General features: G+C 34.3%; 1 protein-coding gene across 5 annotated transcripts in view; it reads left to right on the top strand.

The window, feature by feature from the left end:
* Positions 1 to 22,677, top strand: part of Atp2c1 (ATPase secretory pathway Ca2+ transporting 1) — a 133,224-nt gene that overhangs the window by 22,513 nt on the left and 88,034 nt on the right. Inside the window, exon 1 of one of the 5 annotated variants that reach the window (XM_077110394.1) lies at positions 20,140 to 20,193. The exons of the other annotated variants lie outside the window; for them this stretch is intronic. The gene's annotated coding sequence lies outside the window, so the exon portion shown is untranslated. Of the gene's footprint in view, positions 1 to 20,139; positions 20,194 to 22,677 lie in introns of those variants that run through there. 5 annotated transcript variants of the gene reach the window in all.

Below are 22,677 nucleotides of genomic sequence, written 5' to 3'. Positions count from 1 at the left end.
TATCAAGCCCTGATATCTTGTGTGACTACATTGATTTATAAGAAAGAAAACAATTTTTAAATCTCTAGCTTTGGGGGGAAAACTCATTGTCTTTTGGTGTACATACACACACACACACACACACACACACACGCCAAAAAAAAAAAAAAAAAACAACAAAAAAACCTCATGTGTTTTCTTGTGTTTAATGAAATCTTAAGAGGTGATTTCCCTTTTTAAAGTTCCACCCTATTTCAAAACATCCTTTAGGAGGTTGACAGTCGAACCTGTTTGTCCATGGTATACTTTGAACACATTAGATTCCCATTCATGTTACTTGCTTCGTTGGGCATTTTAAAATATTTATAAAGATTTTCATACACAGCACTGGTATTTTTAAAAAATTGTTGAAGAATTCTGAATAAATATTTTTTTTCCCTTTCCTGAACATCACTTTGGACTGATTTCTGGCTTGTGTGTAATCATCCTCTCCTCTCCCCCTCAAACCCTCTCCATACGATAAAAGATACTTAAATTACAGTTTTCTCTCTTGTATCTTTTGGTTTTTAAAATCTGTATCTGGTGCAGAGGATCTGTGTTTGAACTGCTGCTGCTTCTAATTTGTTTTTTCCATTGTTGAGAGTGAAGCCTGATTGTCTAAGTAGGACTAGTAATTTTAAAATGGGTGTTTTTTTTTTTTTTTAGATGCAGTAATCTGTAATGCTGAGACCTCTGGGATAAGTAGGAAGTGTGATGAAAGGCAAGATTATATTGCCCATTTTTACTCTGGGTGGATAATTGCTGGAAGACATTTTCTGAAATACTAAAGTGTATAACTGTAGAGGAGTTATACTTGTCTAATTGAGTCTTCAGAAATAGCATTTGAAAGCAGTGATGTTTTTGTCTGATGATATGGGGAAAATCATTTCTCTGAGCCTTTTATCTCTTTGTCTTTAGTTTATAGACTTAAGAAAAGGATTATTTTTTTGCAAAATACAATATTAAATATACATGTTTCTTGGTAGAAATATCTTAACATTTAAAACACTATGTTCATGAGCTTTTATTTTCAGAATGTTACCAAATTTAAGAAAGTAGCCTAAGTAGGTGGATTCTTAGCTTTTGGCTTTCTTTCTTGATGTCTTAGGAAGAAAAGCATGAGTAATAAAGCTGACTCTCGTTATCTGCTGAGGTGGGAGGGGGTGGTTGTGAGATAGAAGCGTGGTATATGCTTGTTTCTGTATTTTATGGCCATATATTAATGATGTGTCTTCATATTATAAAACTATATGAGTCTTATTAAAAACTTGTGATGCTTTCTACCCCATTATTTTTGACCATCAAGAGACTATTTTTGTCAATTTCTCACTACCATTATGTTTTTTCTTTTTCATATTTAAATATTTTTAAAGAATTTGTGTTTATCCTAGAATTTTTCAAGAGCTATTGATCATCTTAAAATACATACATCACTATTTCTTGCCTTTTTAAAGTTTTGACCTAATGCAGTATTGGCAGTTTAGAAGCATGAAACAAAAATACATTCAAATGTTGCCTTACTACTGAAATCTTTAATTATTTTAGGCAAATTACTTAACGTTTTTGAGCTTCTATTATCCTTTTAGTTGGGACTGAAAATGTTTAGCTCATAAAATTGAGAGAATTAAATGAGCAATAGTGTGTAAATTATCTTTGGTGGGGGGAATAGAGTTTAAGAGCATGGGTTGTAGAATTAGGCAGCCTTATTTGAATGCAGAATCTCTGCTTAATGTTATTTGGCCTTGTACAAATTATTAAAGCTTTCTGTGCTTTAGTTTCTTCATCTGTAAAAATAAAGATAATGATAGAACTTACCTTGCTATGAAGTGGTTGTAAGCATTTAAACGGTGTCTAGCATACACTAAATGCTCAGTATATGTTAACTGTAAATAGTCATACATACTAATGTGCCACCTGAAAAAAATGGTGTTAGGACAGTTGAATGTTGTTCAGTGGTGGCCAAAATGCTCAGGATGAAGATGTCATTATTAAGTGACAGGTGGAGTTAAGTAAGGAATTTTCTATAGTTCTAGTGCTTTAAGCCTATAGGAAAAATAAGCCTACCAAGAAGCCAGGAACCAGTGTAGATAAAGGTGTTTTTCTCCCCTTCTAAAAAATTGTTTTCTCAGTTTCTAAGTTTAATCATCTGTAATTGAGATAATTCTTTCTCGGAGGGTTGGTGTAATAAATAAATGTAATAAATGAAGCCTGATATGTAGCCTGGCCAGAATAGTGGTTGGCACCCAGCTTTCATGAGTGAGTGAATTGATGCTATTGTTCCCCCAGAAACAGAGTACTCCAGGAGGTCCACAGATAAGTTATATCTAGGTGAGAATGGTGTAGAGGTCCTTAGAGCATCACTGTGGATGTTCTTAAGTAGTGTGTCATATCTACAGTGGTTACTTTTTAGGAGGAAATGGCTTCATCCATGTACCTTCCCTTCAGCGATGGTGATTTTTTTCTTTTTTCTTCCTTTTTTTTTTTTTTTTTTGGTGCTTAAGTTTTGATTCTTCTGGACCTTTCTCCCACTTAAACTTTGTCAGCAAAGCTTTTAGCCAAAGTCTTCAGGATGTTTTATGAATACTTAGTACCACACCATGAGCATTTGAAATGCTAATTTCCTGGAATTTCAGGGACTGGTCCTAGGTATCCATTTGTGAGGAAGGATTTTATCCATGACCTGAACTCCTTACATGTTTGTCACAAGTTTAAATAGTTACCACTTAGTAATCTGAGATGCACAGGTAAACAACTGTTTTTCTTAGTTTTAAAAATTGTTGGTATGTTTAAAGGGTTGACTTATTAGAAAAGATATTTCTACCTGTAAATTTTGCAAAAAGTTTTCTATTCCTAATGAATTATTCTTTAGAATAAATTGGCCTTTCTCTTAGAAAACCCATTGTGAATTTCACGTTCATGAAACTATTTACTGTTGCTTAAATGTCTTTGACTAGTGGATAGAAATACAATATACTTTAAGAGTTTGAGACATAGTTAATTTAAGATTATAGGCAGAGCTGTTAGGTCTAGAAAATAATCCATCTCTTTTGGAGGCAATTGATAGTGATAGTATTTACTTTTTAAATAATGTCTTACTCAGTTCAAATTCTTAATCATCTAGGAAGGTCTCAAAAAAAGACTATTAGGATAATTGATAAAAGAAAGAAAAAGAAAACCACCTTTTACATTCCCTTAACTGGAAATAGGAAACCAGGTTATAAACATATTATATATGTTTAAATCTGAAAAATATAATCTATTTTATTTGCAACTTTGTCAGTAAAGTATATAAATGTATATGTATATGCATGTGTATATATACACACAGTAATTTAAGCCAGAGAAAGGATTTTGAAGAGATTATTATTTGTAAGCAATACAGTTGAATCCTAAGTACTTGATTTGTCTTAATATTTTTATCATACATACACACATATGTATGTATCATTTATTTGCATATGTGCACGCACGCTTTTTTGTGTGTATGCATGGTACTGGGGATTTAACCCAAGAGTGCTCTTTACTGACCTATGCCCCTAGCCTTTTTTTATTTTGAGATGGGACTTCACTAAGTTCACTAAGTTGCTCAGGCTGGCCTTGAACTTGTGATTCTCCTGCCTCAGTTTTGAGAGTCTCTGGGATTGCAGGTGTGTGCCGCCATGTCTGGCTAATAAAAGGTATTCTTAATCAGTACTCTGAAAAAGACTTGAAATTAAAAAAAAAAAAAAGATACTGTGTATTTGGCAGCATTTTATAAACATAGTAATTTAAGCCAGAGAAAGGATTTTGAAGAAATTATTATTTGTAAGCAATACAATTGAATCCTAAGTACTTGATTTGTCTTAATATTTTTATCATTCATTTACTGTCAGCAGAATTCATTTCTCTGAACTGAAGCATCATGAGACAAATAGTTTCCTAGGGAACATACCCCTTGGGTCCAAGAGTGATTTTTCTTTTGAGATCTTAGTTTACTGTGATATGCTTTATAAGGTTAAATTTTATTTTTGAGGTGGAAAAAACATCATGGCTTGGTAAAATTAACTGGGGTAAATTTTAAATTCATTGTTCTTACATATAATATCTTAAAGATATCTTAAGTATCAGCTCCAGAGGTTGCCATACGTTTGCTTTGTTAAGAGACAAATTTCTTCTGTAATTGTTTCAGGAATCAGTTATATCAAAATTATCTTTATGCTTTTCCTATTCACCGGAGTTGGTAAAAGACAGTAAAATTAAAAACTGGTTGAGTGAGCTGTTATGTTAATGCCATGATTTCATATAGGAAAGGATTTCTCAAAAAAAGAAATTTAGAATACTTTCCTCCTGAATTTTTATGGCTAATGTTTATATACATTTGTTAATACATCTTCTGTCTTTAGGCCCTAAGTTGTTCTTGACAACTTAAAATTGGAATTAAAAGTAAATTACTCCAATTGTGTTGAATGAGGTTAGTTTTATGCAAAGCTTGTGATACATTTAGAAAAAGTTTGAATGAAATACTAAAGCCTGCCATAGGTTATTGTTAATAGGACCGTGGTAGTAAGGGTCAGGAGCATTATCTTAGGGTGCCTGTAACTGGCTTCTAGTTCAATTTCAGTCTCTACCTTTTTTTTTTTTTTTCTTACCCTGTGACAGACATTAGAGAATGTGTGAATTGGAATTATTTAATAAGCCTGTTAATTATACTTTATATATTTTTTTTAAGTAAGGTCTTTTGGTTTGAGATTTGGTCATTTCATAAACATGCTGACTTAAATTTGTGCCCCCCCCCAAGAGGAAATGCAGCAATTTAGTACTATATTCTTAGAAAGCTCTAAGACATTGAACTATAGTTACAGAAATTATTTATTTACCTACTTAAAACAATCTTATAAAGTTAGTATAGCAGCAGGAACTTAAATACTGAATGCATTTGCTGCTCTACACAGTGGTTTGATATTCAGCTTTGTATAGGAAAACTGAAGTGGAAACATTTAGGATGTTACCTATCATCTTTTTTTGAACTGAAATATAAGTTAAAAATTTTGATTAGTTTATGCATTTCAGATTGAATTTATTATAGTGTCTTTATTTTTTGGTGCCTTGAAGTTAAAAAGGATAAAACATTTCCTAAGGAACATTGGTTCAGTAAAATTCTATTCTCTGCCTAAGGGCTAAATCAACTGTTTTAACAGGTTCTGGATTTCCTCCCATCTTAAATCAGCCTTTCATTTTCAGTAAATTATATTTTTGATGCTATGGTATTATCCATATGTTAGATAAGAGATATATATCTCCTTGGTAGTCTTTTTACTAGATTTTGTTTGTCTATTTTAATGTTCTCCTCTCAGAGACCTTTACCTGCCTTCATATGGGTTTCTACATTGGCAGGGGCAGGAATACTATTTGGTTCAAGCTTTCTTTGAGACTTGTACCTTACTTCCTCTGTTGAATGTCATTTACATTTCCTTGGAGAAGGCAAAAGCTGTTCATGGCAAGAGTGCCAGAAATAGCATACAAGCCACTTTGCAATGGCATGCAAACTAATCTCTAGTATGTCCTTTTCTTAATACTTGTGAGGGCTGCTGTTTACTGAGAGGTAACATCTGGCTTTGAAGTTAGTATATCTGAGCCAGTGAGATGGGAAATTCCACTTTCCTTCCCACCCCAGAAAAAGATGTGGTCTTTGCTGACTACCCTAGACTGGAAAGTTTATAGTTCAGTTATGATATCTTGATATATACCCTTAATTCATATGAGAGACCAAGAGATTAGTTCTTCCTGATATCTTCTGTTAGGAGAAAGATAAGAGAGAAGGGTTTGTATTTATCAAGAGTGATGGGAATGGAGAGTAGTGATGACTGGGAGAGATATTTTACTCTTAGGAAAACCCAGCACGACTTGGGTAGTGACCAGATAACTGGGAAATGAATGGAGAGTTTGTCAGAAGTGACAGCAAGATGTCAAGCCAGCCTAAGTGGGTTGAGTAGAGGTGTCACTGATGATGGTTGGAGGAGTGAGCTAATTTAGGGGCTGTGGGGGTGGGACACTTATAGAAGGTCAGAAAGTTCATGGTGTGAGCCTTTAGAGGGCTGTGTGTGGAGGGAGGTTTGAAAGAGCACCAGTTGAGTTGGAAGACCAGGGTTCAAAGTGAGCTCTTGAGGGCAGAGACCTTCAAGTTGTCCCTTATTCACTTTGAACAGTCTGACACATACCTATCCTTGATTTGAATGAAAATGCTGTCTTCCATTTGAACTCAGTAGTTCTCACCTGGGATGATTTTGCCCTGCAAGGGACATTTGGCAATGCCTTGAGATGTTTTAGGTTGTCACAGATACAGGAATGCCACCGGGGATGCTGGTAAACGTTCTACCATGCACAAGTCAGCACCTCCCTCTTCGAAAGAATTATCTAGTCCCAAATGTCAGAGCTGCCAAAGATTGAGAAACACTGTTCCAACCAAAGGCAAGGAATTTAATTCTTCATAGCCTCATTTTTTTTTTTTTTCCACGTTTGAAGAGATGGTTATGACTCTTCTCAGGTTTATTTAGATTAAACAGGGCAGAGTGTACAAGTGCCTGGTATGAAAGAGTTGCTAGGTTAGTGATTTTCTTTTTCCTAGTCAATGAATGTATTTAGGGAAGTTACTTTTGGGCACGGATCTTTTGGCCTCTAATTTCAAGGCTTTATGCATTTTTCTGAGAGATGAGTTAGATGCTTAGGAAACATAGTAGCTTTTATAATCTTAATCCTTTTTTGCATGGTTTTATCAAATTAATTTGATTCTACTTTGGTTTAGGATTTTAGTATTTTATGATTTACTAGTGTATTTACTGGTAAATAAAAACTTTGAAAGTTAGATTAAAAATTGTAGCTACTGTTCAGTGAAATTCAGCTCTTAATTTGACTTTTTAGCCTGTAAGTACATTTTAAGTGTGTTTTGTGCTCTTGACACAGTTATTATTTAAGTGCAATGTTACCATTCTTTGAAATCAAGTCTGAAGTGTCCTGAATTATTTCTTTTGGAGTGGGCCAGGCTTTTTGAGTCTGTAATGTCTTTTCCCTTTTTATCCATTTATAAATTTCCAAGTAGACATTCCTAAAATCAGAACTATTCCTCAAATTTACTTATTAGAATCTGTAGTAGATGGCTTTCTTTTGCTTGTTAATTACCTGTTTACTTTATTGTAAGGTGTGATGTTACTGTCAGTTCTTTCACTCTTTTTAGGGACATGACCACCTATATTTTCATTTCTAATACCATTCCCTTAGCAATGCCTTCTAGTCATAGGCTCAGTGTTTAATGTTTGCATATATAATGTATAGGTGTGTGTGTGTGTGTGTATGTGTGTGTGTGTTTGTAAGTCATTCTCATTTTTAGGGAGTCACTGGAAATTCTTTGTTGCTGTCTCTTTTGGGAAAAATACTGGTTCACTTTTCTTATACTTTATAGCTTGGGATTGCTATAAGTAAAGGTGTTTCAGTTTAGTAAACTGTTTATTAGACCCTTACTGATGAGTCTTTTATTGTAGGTGGAATTTAGAAATATAATTTTTCCTTTTTTTCATACTTAACTAAGATTATTTAAACGTATTTAAACCACTTAAAATGGAAAATAATATATAAGTAATAGGGTGCATTTTGTGGCAGCAAATAAATTCTCATTTATCTTAAAAGTTGTAGGATTCAAAGTTAATATTTTTTGGTGCTATTCAATTGTATCTGACTATAAACTTGTAAGGGGGTTATATAACTCCCCATTGTACCTGTAACCATGTAAGTCAGTAAGCATACCATGTGAAGGATGCCACAGTAATGACTTTGATTTCATAGAGGTTTGGTGTGCCATAGTCTGTAAGATTAATCTCTCTAGTTAACTGATTTCTGAAATGAATGTCTTTGGTTGTATGAAAATACGAAGAAAAGGTATGAAAGAATCTAATATTTGTTACTACAGTTGAATAACAGTTAGTGGCATAGATTCCAAGGAAATGATATCTCTAATAAAGGAGGTCCAAAAGTCTTTTTAAACTTTTTTTTTTAACTGCTATTACTACAATTATTTTTGTTTTTGTTTTTGCACTATTCTTTTACTCTTACCCTCCCTCGTGGTCCTAGAGATTGGTCTTGGGCTCTCTACTATTGAGCTACATCCCCAGGTCTTTCCGTCTTTTATTTTGACACAGAATCTTACTAAGTTGCTAAGCCTGTTCTCAAACTTGTTATCCTTTTGCCTCAGCCTCCCAAGTTGCTGGGATTATAGGTGTGTACCACCATGCCAGGTTTGCTGTGATATTACAAAATTAACAGGTTTAAAAAATATTGAGATGATCTGATATTCCTTTCCCTGTACTTGTACTAAATTTATGTTTGGACCTTTAATAATTTATATAGATAGATGAATTAGTAAATGGGGTATTATGCCCACCTTTTTAATTTCATGATCAAAAAATACTAAATTCTTTCTAGAGTGGCAGTATAGTTTAGGTATAATTGTTTTAACTTTTCTGTGTAAATCTAACTATAGAGGAAAGGTTTTTCTAGAGTCTTTTAAACTTTTGCATTTTAGTATCTTTAGATTTACATAAAAACTATAGAAAGAGTATAAAGAGTTCGTAGATATTCTTTACCCAGTTTTCCCTAATGATAACATCTCACATAACTGTGGTATAATTATCAAAATCAGGAAATTTATGTTTATTAAATATCCTTTTCTATCCTAGGATCCAGTTCAGTATCCTACCTTGTCTTCTTAGTCTCCTGTAAAATTCTCAAGTCCTTTTTGTCTTTTTCATCTTTGATGATCTAGACACTTTTGGAGAGTACTGGTCAGTTGTTTTTTAAAACATCCTTCAATTTGAGTTAATCATATGTTTACTCCTGGTTAGTATGTTTTATGACTGGTGAAGTTAATGTGATCACTTGGTTAAAGTGGTGTCTGCCAGGTTTATCCATTGTAAAGTAACTGTTTTTCCCTTTGTAACTAATAACATATGTTAACTTTACCTTTGGTGGTGTGAAAGTGATTAATAATTTAAGTAATACCATCCTCTAGTGGGTAGGTACTCTGAGTACACAAAATATCCTGTGTCTTATCATACTTGTCACAGGCTAATTTTTGCATTTATCATTGCTTCCTGTAGGCAACAGTTATCCCTGTTGTGTTTGCTTAATGATAATTTTCTTTTTCCCTAATTCCTACTGTATTCATTAATTGGAATTTTGTTAAGGCAGTATTGTCCATTTTCCTCCATTTATTAATTATCCATTTATTTACATGGATTTGTATTTTGTTTTGCTTTTTAAAAATAGATTAAAATCAATATTTTGTTGCTCAAATCATTCTAACTTTGGTTATTCAAATATTTACCTGTGTCTTTTCTATAGTGCTCTCACATTTTGTGAGTACTGGTTTACTTTCTGGTACCACAGGATAGAATTAACCATTTTTCCAAAGGAGCTGATTTCATTTTATAGAGAAAGGTATCTAGAAACCAAGATCTGGGTGCCATGTGTGTTCAAGGCTACTGTGGTGTTAGTGCTTCTAGGTCCTCTCATTAGATAGCAAAATCTATATAGTAACATGCATACATGTAATGTTTTTATTTCCTTATCTATCCACCCATGTGTGTTTGTGTGTGTATAAAAATACTGTGAGTGCTTATGGATGTTTATGGGTGCATTGTTTTAGGCCTAGAGTCCTGTAGACTGAATTTGTACTCTCTTGTTGCTATGGTAAATCATGGTTTATTTTACAGACTTTGTTCTTTGCTTCCTTTTTTTTTCCCTTTTTTTTTTTGAGATATAATTCACATGGATCTTGCCAGTTCCTATCTCCTTCCAACAAGGTTTTTCTATCCTTCTCCCTATCCATGCTTCTTCTCTTTCTTCTTTTCTCCAAAAGTGAGAAATCTGGTTTTCATTCACCAGTATTGACTTACTTTGTTCAATCCTAATACATGCCCATAAAAGTAGTTTCAGAATTGCTAAACCATTCCCCTGTGAGAAACACATTTTTAGAGTATAGTATAGTATTTGTCTTTAGCTTTACAGTACAAAGGCACATACTATTTTCCACAGTAACTTGGTTTAGTTCTTTTCTTGCCTATCTCCGTAAGGTTGTGTTATTAATTTGTAATAAACATTAGGTTCATTTGTTACTGTTTTTCTTCTTTTTATATTCCTCCTACATTCTGTTTGATTTTAATTATTTCTTGAAATTTTTTAAGTAAATGTGGCCATATTCCTCTTCCATTTATTTGTAGTAAAGAGCTGTTCTTTAAAAAAAAAAAAAAATACTGGATTTCCTCAAACTTAGGTAGAACTGTAATGAATTGCCTAATAGCAGTTAAGGTGAAAGGAACTGTGCTTTGACAGATATTCTCTGGAATTGCTTGCTTAGATTCTTAGTTATAGCTTTTGATTCAACATCTTCTACTCTTTGAAATTTATATTATCTATGGTCCCATAATTACCAGTGTCGGTGTTGAAGTCAGTCACCTAACAAATCTTCATTCTGGGTGCATTGTTTTAGACCCAGAGTCCTGTAGACTGAATGTTTACTCTCTTGTTGCTATGGTAAATCAGTTTATTTTGCAGACTTTATTCTTTCCTTCCTCTTTTTTTGTCTTTTTTTTGAGATACGATTCACATACCATAAAATTCACTGTTTTTTTTTTAAGTACAATATAGTGGTGTTTTATATATTCATAAAATTGTATATTAATCTAATTCTAGAGCATTTTTATACCCGCAAAAGGAACCTTTTACCTATTAGCATTCGTTTCCCATTTTTCCCTCTTCCCAGCCCCTAGCAACACTAAGTCACTTTCTGTCTCTGGATTTTCCTCTTCTGGGTATTTCATATAAATGGGATTATGCAATATATGGCCTTTTATTCTTTTATTTTTGGCTTCTTTCACTTTAGTATAATACCTCAAGGGTTATCCATGTTATAGCATGTTTTATTCTTTTTTATGGCTATACAATATTGTTATTGATATATCATGTTTTATTTATCCATTAATCAGTTGATGGACATTAGTTATTTTTTTTTTAACGTTTGGACAATTATAAATAAAACTGTGTGAAATTAATGTACACGTTTCTGTGAATGTATTTTTCGTTTCTTTTGGGTGTATTAGAGGAGTGGAAGGTGCTGAGTTGTAATATTCTGTTTAATATGTGGAAACTGTTTACCATGTGGAAACTGTTACAGTGGTTGCACCATTTTTCATTGTCATTGGTAATATAAATACTAATTAATTTGTCCATATTCTCTCTTAACATTCTACCTTTTTTTTTAATTGCTGTCATAGGGGATATGAGGTGGTTGTACATTCTAGTTTTGATTTGTATTACCCTAATGATAAATGATATCAAGCATCTTCTCATATGCTTGTTGGATATCTTTGTATGTCTTTGGAGAACTGTCTGTTCAGTTCTTTAACCATTTTGTAACTTGTTTATTTGCTTTTTTATTTTTGAGGTAAAAGAGTTCTTTGTATATATTATATTCTGGATATTAGATAAGAATGTATCCTGAACTTGCATTTACACCACCATAAAAAAAGGTTTGTATTTGCATCAATATTTATAAAACCCTTATATGATTTGCAATTATTTCCCCTGTTCTATGGATTGTTTTTTCATTTTTCTTGATGGTAGGTTTTGCATAAAAAAATTTAAAATTGTGATAATGTTCAATTTGTGTTTTTTGTTTTGTGCTTTGGGTGTTATGTATAAAATACTATTGCTTATTTAAAGTGATGAAGATTTACATTTTATTCTAAGAATTTTGTTGTGTAGCTCTCACGTTTGGTCCATTTTGAGTTAGTTTTTATATATTGTGTGAGGTAAGGACCCAGCTTCTTCTTTTGCAAGGAATATTCACTTACCCAAGTACCACTTATTGAGAAGTCTATTTTTCTCCATTGAATTGTCTTGGCACCCGTGCATTTACCATAAATTATGATTTTATTTCTGGACTTTCAGTTTTATTCCATTGCCATGCACGCCTGCTGATTCTGGAACCACACTGTTTTGATTACTGCAGCATTTGTAGCAAGTTGAAACTGGGAAGTATGAGACCTCAAACATAGTTTTTTTTTTTTTCCCCTTGCATTTCTGTGTGAATTTTAGAATCATCCATTTCTGTGAAAGAGGTAGTTGTAGTTTTCATAGACATTGCATTGAATTATTTTCCCTTGATAACACAGTATTCTTCCATAGGTACAAATATAAGGACTTTTTGAGTATTTTAGTACTTTAGTTATTTGAGGTAACTATAAAAAGAGGCTATTAAAATTTAAATTAGTCTTATTTGTTACTCCTTTCTTTGTTCACCTCCAGAAAGAATAACTTGGTAGGAGAAAAGATGGATTATTCAAGAAACGATATAAGCACAGTTGGTTTACTTTCAGAGGAAAAATGTAAAGCTAGAATGGTTGAAGACATTAAAAAATTAAGTATGAGATGAAATCTCAAAACCATTGGTAGGGGAAGTCAGTAATAAACTGCAAACCAATCATAAAAATACCTGAAACAAATGACAGAAGGGCTGTTTCCTATGGAACAGTTCTAAATTAACAAATAGCCAATAACTTGTAGGGAAATACGATAGAGAATATGAAGAAGCATCTTTCAGGAAAAATAGCAGATGGCTAAAAAGTGTATGAAAAAGTGTTCAACCTCAGTGAGGAAGAAATTCAAATTAAAACAAATTAACAGTTTTCCATTCATCAGATTGGTGAAGATTAGAAAGGGTGGTCATGGCTAGCCTTGGCTAAATTGCAGGGGAAATAGAAGCTCCTGGCTATTGTTGGAAGTTTGACACAGTGCCTTTGGGGATCAATTTAGCAATAGCTGTTGGAATAAAAAATATACATGTCCAACAGTTTTACTTTCAGGAATGTAGTCTGTACTTGCACAAGTGTAGAAAGAGGGTTATTACAAGGGTGTTTATTGCAGCAACATTTGTAGTAGTAAAAGATGGGAACTGAGTTAGTCAGCTTTGTGTCACTGTGACAAAATACCTGAGATAAACAACTTAAAAGGAAAGATTTATTTTGGCTCTCTCTCAGTTTCAGAGTTTCTGTTCCGTGGTCAGCCCACTCCTTTGCATTTGGGTCTGACTTGAAGCAGAACTGTACAGCAGGGAATATGTTGTAGAGCAGAACTGCTCACTCACCTCTTGGCAGCTGGGAAGCAGAGAGAGAGAGAAGGGTCCTAATATCCTCTTCAAGGGTGTGCCTCCAGTGATGTCACTTTTTTCCTCTTAATCTCATCTCCCAGAGATTGTACTGCTTCCAATAGTGCCACAGTCTAGGGACCAAGCCTTCAGCACATTGCCTTTGGGGTGTATTTCAGATCCAAACCATAAAAGGAACCAACTTAAGTGCTTTGTTTTTGAGATAATTAGTTAAAATCGAAATACTACATCCAAAGAATGAAAAGCTCTGTGAGGCAGATTATTCTTTGGTGACATAGAAACAGTCTAGGATTTATTGAATGAAGAAAGCATGTTGTATTTATTGTGTGTTTTCTTTGTAATTTTGTAAGGGGAGAAAATGAAAAAACCTCCAAATACTTATATGCTTACCCGAAAACAAAATGACTGGCAGTATATAAAGAAACCATTAACAGAATTTATCTCTAGGCAATAGGACCTAGGGATCTCATTAAAGTGGTTTCTAATAACTTTTTTTTTAAAACATTGAGCAGCTTTTTATTTAAAAAAAATCATTAAAATTGACCGTATAATTAAAATTATACTACTTTTTAGGAATAAGAGATTTGTTTGTCTTATCAATTTGGTTACTTTTGTGTGTAACCTGTTCTTTAGAGGTAAATATTTTTTTGTGTGTGTGTGATTTGTATTACACTGCTGGCAATAGATTGGAATTAGCATTTGAGTACAAGTGCTTAATGACATGTAGAACCTTTGTTTCATTCCTAAGCATTATAAACATGGGGAAAATATATTTATCTATTAACAGTTGTGATTGTGGTGTTTTTTTTTGTGTGTGTGTGTGTGTGTCTCTGCATACCAGGCAAAAGTTCTACCACTGTGTTACACCCCTAGACCTAGTTTTAAATTTATTGTGCTAGTTTTTAATTCATCAGCTGAGGAGTATTAAGTATTGTCCATATGTGAACCTGATTTTGTTACTGTTCTTTGGATCCATGCTCTGAAATATAAGGTTCAGGAGCTGGGGATGTGGCTCAAGTGGTAGCACGCTCGCCTGGCATGCTTGTGGCCCAGGTTCAATCCTTAGCACCACATACAAACAAAGATGTTGTGTCCGCCGATAACTAAAAAAAATAAAAATTCTCTCTCTCTCAAAAAAAAAAGAAAGAAAAGAAAGAAATATAAGGTTCAATGTAGAAAGTAACCATTTTACAGTATCTCCCTTAACAGAGGTTACAAATTTATTACCTGGAAACTTTCCTACCACAGGCAAAAGGAGGCAGTGAAAAATCCCTGTACTGTGCTAGACCATTTCTAGAGTCTTTTTAGGTTTAGAGGGGACCAGGTTCCCAGCCCACACAAAAATGGTTCCAGTGCCCTGTCCTAGAAAGTTTCTGGTGATTGGAAATTTTTATCTGTTGATGCTTGTTTTGTCCTTAATCTAGGCAGAATGTCATGTTGCGGATAACATTTCTTAAAATATTTGAACGTGCCTGCTTTATTTATTTAGAAACTTCTACTGAAATTCATTTAGTGGTTGGGCACTGTCTTCATAATTCTCTTATCTAGGCCAAATATTCCTAACTCCTCCCACTGGTCTTTTTTAAAGCCTAATTTCCAGAAATGCATACTATAGTATTCCATGCTTCGGAGCAGGCTCTAATATGCCTTAAACTGAATATAGACTTGTTAAGGTGTGCTTGGATTATTAGAAGTATTCAAGGGTTTATCATTACCTTGGTTCAAAAGCTTTTTTGCCTACAGTTTAGGATGGTGTTTGCCTTTTTAGCAATGAAGTTACACTGTGGATATTTTAATAGCTCTTTAAAAGTGGATGAAATCAGCTTACCCTAGTGTTAGCCTGAATTACTATCCTAGAACTGTACCATCTGGTAGTTTAGTAGTTGCTTTTTGAGTAGTAAGTTTTTACATTTATCTGTGATAATTATATATATATATATACTTTTGTAAATGTGGAGGTGGAGGTATATTGCTTCTACTCATTGGTATAGCCTGATAAGCTCATTTGAATTTTATTTCTATTATGAAGGAAGGTAGCTACCCCTCTCCAGCCTTGATGTCATCTTGAATAAGTATGCTATTCAGGTATTTAAATTGTTGATAAAACATTAAACAGAATACTGCACACCCAATGTTACTTATTAATGCCATTGACTCACCTAGCCAGAAATTATCTAGTTTTCATTGTGGTCTTTTGACTGAATTTACAAAATGTCTTATTGGCATCTTATATATATTAAGACTGCAATGTTAATATTCTTAGACACAAGCTGGTTTTAAATGGTCCTCATTTTCTTTTTTAGAAATTTCAAAAATAATATGTATCCAATTTTTATTGTGTGTTTTGGGAGCTTGGAGGGTGAGAAGCGTCTTTGCACCAAATTTGCGTTTAGTTAAAAAGAAATTTTGTTTTTAGAGCCTAAATCTAGTCATCCTACTAAAATTAGTCCTGAACTTTATTTAATTTGAAGTATTTTGATTACCTGATTAATTTGAATATAGTATAATAGTTAAGAAAGAGGTCTCTGAGAGTTAGACATTAGTTCAGTTACCGGCTATGTTACTTATTAGTTTTTTTTATCTTGGGAAAATTACTACTTTGATTTTTAAGTTCTTCATCTATAAAGCAGGAAAAACAATAATGTCCCCTTCAAAGGGTTTTCTGAGAATTACATGAAATAATACAAGTAAAGCACTCTCGGTATCAACCCAGCAACAGAAAAGTATAAAACCTGTTCTGTCCATTGTCTTCCTCCTTTTGTTTTTATTTATAATTATTAACCCATATTAATTGTGCAAATAGTTGGGTTTGACAGTGTTCCATATATGCATATATAGTCCTTTGATTGTGTCTAACCCCCTTCCCAATCTCTTTCTCCCTCATCTATTTCCAGGTCATTTTTTTTCCCCTCTAGTTTCCACAAATAAAAGAAGACACAATACTTACCTTTCTGTGTTTAGTATATCCCTTAACATGGTGTACTCCAGTCTCATTCATGTTCCTGCAAATTACATGATTTTTCTTTTTTATTTCCTCCTTCTTTATGACTGAGTAACTATTGTTTATATATACCATTTTTCTTTATCCATTCACTTCATGGTAGACTGAGTCCATATCTTGTCTGTTGTGACTTATGCTACAGTAAAAATGGTTATGCAGGTTGTCTGTTTTGTATTTTGACTTCATTTCCTTTGGGTATATGAGGAGTGGTATAGTGGGATCATATGATAGGTCTATTGTTATTTTTTTGTGGAACCTCTATATGGTTTTTTTATAGAGGCTGTACTAATTTACATCCCCACCAATAGTATGTGAGGGTTTCCTTTTCCTCATATCTCATCAGCATTTGTTAGTTTTTGTTTTGTTTTTGATGATAGTCATATGACTGGATTGAGATGAAGTCTCATAGTTTTGATTTGCATTGTACCTAGTGACTAAAGATATTGAAAAAATTTTTCACATATTTATTGGCCATTTGTACTTCTTTTGAGAAATGTCTGTTCAGATCATTTTTGAGTGTCTGCTTGTTCTTTTGTTACCAAGTTTTTTGTGTTCTTTATATATTGTGGATATTAATCCTTTGTCAAATGAATAGCTGACAGAAATTTTCATGCATTCTCTAGGTTGTTTCTTAGCTCTGTTGAATTGTTTCTTTATTGTGCAGAAGCTTTTTAATTTGATGTAACCCTCTTTCTCAATTCTTGCTTTTGTTTCTGGAGCCATTGGAGTCCTCGTCAGGAAATTGTTGCCTGTGCCAGTCTCTTGAAGTGTTTTCCTTCTAGTCCTTTAAGAGTTTTAGGTCTTACATTAAGATCTTTGATGCACTTTGGTTTTTTAAAAAAATTTATTTATTCCAATTTGTTATATATGACAGCAGAATGCATTTCAGTTCATAGTACACACATAGAGCACAATTTTTCATGTCTCTGGTTGTACAAAAAGTAGAGTCACCCTATTCATGGCTTCATATATATACTTAGGGTAATAATGTCCATCTGATTCCCCTTTCTTTACTACCCCCTGCCCCCTCTCTTCCGCTCCTTTCCCTTTGCCCTATCTAAAGTTCCTCCATTCCTCCCATGCCCCCTCAATTCCTATTACGGATCAGCATCCTCATATAAGAGAAAATATTTGGTATTTGTTTTTTTGGGATTAGCTTACTTCACTTACCATTATCTTCTCCAGTGCCGTCCGTTTACCTGCAAATGCCATGATTTTTTTTCTCTTTTAATGCTGAGTAATACTCCATTGTGTATATATACCACATTTTCTTTATTCATTCATTTACTGAAGGGCATCTGTGTTGGTTCCATAATTTAGCTATTGTAAATGGTGCTGCTATAAACATTGATGTGGATGTGTCCCTGTAGTATGCTGTTTTTAAATCCTTTGGGTATGAACCAGTGGGATAGCTGGGTCAAATGGTGGTTCCATTCCAAGTTTTCCAAGGAATCTTTATATTGGTTGCACCAATTTGCATTCTCACCAGCAATGTATGAGTAGGCCTTTCTCCCCATATTCTCGCCAACACTTATTGTTTGTTTGATTCTTAATAGTTGCCACTATGACTAGAGTGAGATGAAATCTTAGTTTTGATTTACATTTCTCTAATTGCTAGAGATGTTGAACATTTTTTCATATATTTGTTGATTGATTGTATATCATCTTCTGAGAAGTGTCTGTTGAGTTCCTTGGCCCATTTATTGATTGGGATTATTTGTTTTTTTAGTGTTAAGATTTTTGGTTCAGCAAAGTAGCAGGATAGAAAATCAATACCCATAAGTCAAAGGCACCTCTGTACCTTAGTGAGAAATCCTCTGAAAGAGACACTAGGAAATCTACCCCATTTATAATAGCCTCAAAAAAAAAAAAAAAACTTGGGAATCAACTTGATGAAAGAGGTGAAACACCTCTACAAAGAAAAGTACCAAACACTAACGAAAGAAATTAAAGAAGACTTAGAAGATGGAAAGATCTACCTTGTTCTTGGATAGGCAGAATTAATATTATCAAAATGACCATACTACCAAAAGCACTATACAGATTTAATGCAATTCCAATCAAAATCCCAATGACATTTTTCATAGAAATAGAAAAAGCAGTCATGAAATTTCTGAAAAAATAAGAGTCCCAGAATAGCTAACGCAATCCTTAGCAAATAGAGTGAAGCAGGAGGCATTACTATACCAGGCCTTAAACTATACTACAGAGCAATAGTAACAAAAATAGCATGGTATTGACACCCAAATAGACTGGTACAGAATAGAGGTCCCAGAGACTAACCCACATATTTTTTTTTTTTTTTTTTTTTAAAGAGTGAGAGAGGAGAGAGAGTGAGAGAGGAGAGAGAGAGAATTTTTAATATTTATTTTCTAGTTCTCGGCGGACACAACATCTTTGTTGGTATGTGGTGCTGAGGATCGAACCCAGGCCGACCGCTTGCCAGGCGAGCGCACTACCGCTTGAGCTACATCCCCAGCCCTAACCCATATAATTACAGTTACCTTATATTAGACAAAGTGCCAAAAAACATACACTGGAGAAAAGATAGCCTCCTCAACAAATGGTTCTGGGAAAACTGGAAATCCGTATGCAACAAAATGAAATTGAAGTCCTGTCTCTGACCATGCACAAAATTCAACTCAAAATGGATCAAGGTCCTAGGAATTAAACCAGAGACACTGTGTCTATTAGAAGAAAAAGTAGGCCCAAATCTCCATCGTGTTGTATTAGGCCCTGACTTCCTTATTAAGACTCCAGTAGCGCAAGAAATAAAATCAAGAATCAATGAATGGTATGGATTCAAGCTAAAAAGCTTCTTTTCAGCAAAAGAAACAGTCAGTGAGGTGAATAGAGAGCCTACAGAACGGGAGCAGATTTTTACCACACACATCAGATAGAGCATTAATCTCTAAGATATATATAAAGTATTGATTTTTGTAGAGAGAGAGAGGGGACTAGGTTCAATCTTCTGCATGTGGATATCTAGTTTTCCCAGCACCTCTTCTTTCTCTTACTACTGCTGAGATTCTTTCCTGTTACATTTCATCCAGCTGCTATTGTGGTAATATTTATAAACCAAATCAGTAGTTTTAGACTTTTTAAATTATTTTAAATTTGCAGTGCTATAGGTCAAACTCAGGACCTTGCACATGGTAGGCAGCTTCTATCATTGAGCTACACCCCAGCCCTAGTCATTTTTTTTTTTTGATAATAAAAAACTGACATTTAAAAATAATAAAGGCACATTTCTTGTAGTTCTATTAAGGATAGTGTATTGTTTGTAGATGAAAGTGCCCTGCGAAAATTTCACAGCTAGATGCTTTGTTCTTTAGGTTTAATGATAAAACTCTATACAACTAAAAACTCAGATTACTGATTTATTCTGATTGCTTGTATTCAATAGTATCATTTTGAGGTACTTTTTAATGTAAAATAATTGGAGGTTGAAGCAAGGAATTAAGTATGGAGGTATAAATTAATGGTGAAGCAGTTTAAATTATGGGTTACGCAAGTAGTTGTCTAGGAATGAGTAACATGCTTGGTTAAGATTTTGATTGCCCTTCTCTTTCCTTCTACCTACCTTCCCCAAGACATACTTTCAACATAGGTGTGGGGAGCCATTCTCACACGTGACTGGGCGACTCCCGGTTTGGGTCTGAGGTGCTCTGGCTGTGTGGGAGCCTTCCCGGCCCTCTCCTGATGAGAGAACCTGTCCTTGTGGGGGTGTGACTGACCACTGACCCCGGGGGCCCAATCACTGACCCTGACCTTGGAGTGCGGCCCCCCTTCAACCTTCATTGGATGGATTTTCCCCTGAATTTCTTGTTCCCCAATAAAAGGCTACTCCCTGGCGTGCTCGCTCGCTCGCTCGCTCGCTCGCTCTCTCTCCCGCTAGCCCTGAGTAATCCTTGCTGCCCTACCTGGCGGTTAGAGGTGGGAACCAGAGAGGGGAGCCGTCTCGGACCTGGTCGCAGAAAAGGTAACTGAGTCTGTGTGTTTTATTTCGATCTCTGCTAGCTAACTTTTATGCCAAGAACCTCATTAATGAAACCATTGAGCTGGCCGCAAGGTGGACATAGGAGTGAGGATTTCAACAGAACGAAGTCCATTTTTTCACAAAGAAATATGAGAACCATACAAATATTCTGCAGTTGTTATATTGCAAATAGAGGATTAGTACTTAAGTGGAAGCAGTTGGATGACTACTTCAAACTTGGTCTCATAAGTTAGTTTGGATGACAGGACTAGGACTCTCCCAACTCTCCCCGTTCCCTTTTAGATCAGGAAAGAAAAGGTTTGAGTATGAATTTACTGTGGATTAAGTCATTATTGGTTATACAAAAAATATAGTTTTTGTTTAGGGACATTGTGTTAATTGAAACAGTTAAGGAAAAGGTCTGGATGGTTTGCTTAAATTTTTGTGTATCTTTTTGTTTAACAGTTACAGAACACCATCCATGTGCCAGGCATGGTCACTGCTGGTTTGTCTGACCTGCATTTCTTGAGTAGTCATTGAGTTTACAGTGTAGTGGAGGGAAAAACATTTTGAAAAAGAGCTTTAATAGGTAAGTGGGGCACTAGGAAGTGAGTAGTTGGTTCAGTTGTGGAGAGAGAGCACAAAAAGGCTTATAGGAGGAATGAGGCCTGAAATCTTAGTAGGTAAAGGGTTTGCAGGCAGAAGAACTAGGTAGTAGACCTCTCCCCAGGTAGGCTACTTACAGTAATGTGGTTTTGTATTTTGTATTTGGCCAGCCATTTATCTAAGGCATTCTGAGTCAAAATCCAATTGTCATTAAAGATTTGAGTTATATATCTTTTTAATAATGGAGGATTAGTCATCTGCTCATGTGAAGGGGAGCATTGTTGGGACATACAAAGCAAACTTTTGTGACAAATAATATTTAAGTATAGCCAATAGGATTCTAATTAGGTAAAATTCTTTATAGTGATACTCAAGGAGTGTGAATATTTAAAGTGAGGTGGGAATTATGGTTTATTTGGTAGTTGGGCTTAGAATGTGATTGTTTATAGTAGTTAAATTGGAGCTTAAATTTGTATTTTCATTCTCTTTTTTTTTCTTTTTCTTTTTCGAAATCATTGTTTAACAGAAGCCCAGTCCCAGTTTCTTTTGCCTTGGGAGGGAAACAGCTGGTATCAATGTAGATTGAATTCAAATTGCCTGTAATAAAGTGGAGAACTGTCTGAATCTCTTACATTTCAGCTTTCTGTGTAACTTGACTTCTCAGTTCTCTTTATCTTTTTATCGCACGTAAAAGCACAAAGTGGTAGTTTTTTGCATGCTTTTCTTTTTTTTCTTTTTTAATTCATGCTGGGAATTGATTTTTCTATAGCTGGTGTTTGTTAGTCAGTGTGTACTAAATTAATTTCCCTGATTGTGTCCTTTAAGCAGCTGGTCATTAGTTACAAGAAACAAAGATTGAGTAGTAGAGGCTACAAAGAATAAACTAAAGGACATTTTCTCTTCAAACAGCAGATTAATAATGTGAGCTGCTTTGAATTGATTTGTTCATTTATGTTAGGAAGAATTTAGTTTTAGTTGGATTACAGAAGGTTTTACAGTTGTATTCAACAGGCAACAGTTGGGAATAGGTGCAAGTCTGTTTCTGATATTGCTTAAAAGGTACTGTGTGATGGAAATTGTTTTATTTCAACATTTTTAAAAAATTGTTAAGCTTGGGATCAGGTGAAGTTTTTTTGCAAATTTTTTTTTGTGATAGAAAACGTGAGTCCTACCTTGTTAACCTTTTCCCCCAGCCCCTGGTAACCACCATTATATTCTGATTCTTATGAGTTTAACTGTTTTAGATACTTCATATAAGTGGAATCATATGGCATCTGTTTTTATGTGGCTGGCTTAGAGTATCCTCTGGATTTATTATGTTGCAACATTTGACAGAATTTTCTTTTTCAAGGCCAATTAATATTCCATCATGTGTCTTTACCATTTTCCTTTATTCATTAATCTGTTGATGGACATTATTTTAATAATGTTGATGGACTATTATTTTCACATTGAGAATGGTGCTGCAGGGAACATCAGAGTACAAATAGTACCTTTTTGAGCTCTTCAGTTTGGTTCTTTTGGATAAATACTCAATTGGCTGCTGGAATATTTGGTAGAGATTATATATATAATTTTTTCTTTTTTTGTGTGTGGGTGTGTTAATGAATATTGAACTCAGGACTGCACATGCTAGGCAAGCATTCCACCACTGAGTAACATTCCTCACTCTGTTTTAAAATTTTTGAGGAACCTCTGTAGTGGCTACAGCATTTTGCAACAGTATGCAAGGGTTCTTATTTTTCTATTTGCTTACCAACAGTTGCGTGTGTTTGTGTTTTTAAGCTACAGCCATCCTTGCAGGTGTGAGATACCTCATTTTGATTTGCATTTTCTTGATGTTGAGTATCTTTATGTGTTTACTGGCCATTTGTCTATCCT

This window comes from Callospermophilus lateralis, chromosome 10, assembly GCF_048772815.1.
Source record: "Callospermophilus lateralis isolate mCalLat2 chromosome 10, mCalLat2.hap1, whole genome shotgun sequence".
Taxonomy (NCBI): domain Eukaryota; kingdom Metazoa; phylum Chordata; class Mammalia; order Rodentia; family Sciuridae; genus Callospermophilus; species Callospermophilus lateralis.
The sequence above is the reverse complement of the archived record's forward strand: the minus strand, read 5'-3'. Positions and strand labels throughout refer to the sequence as shown.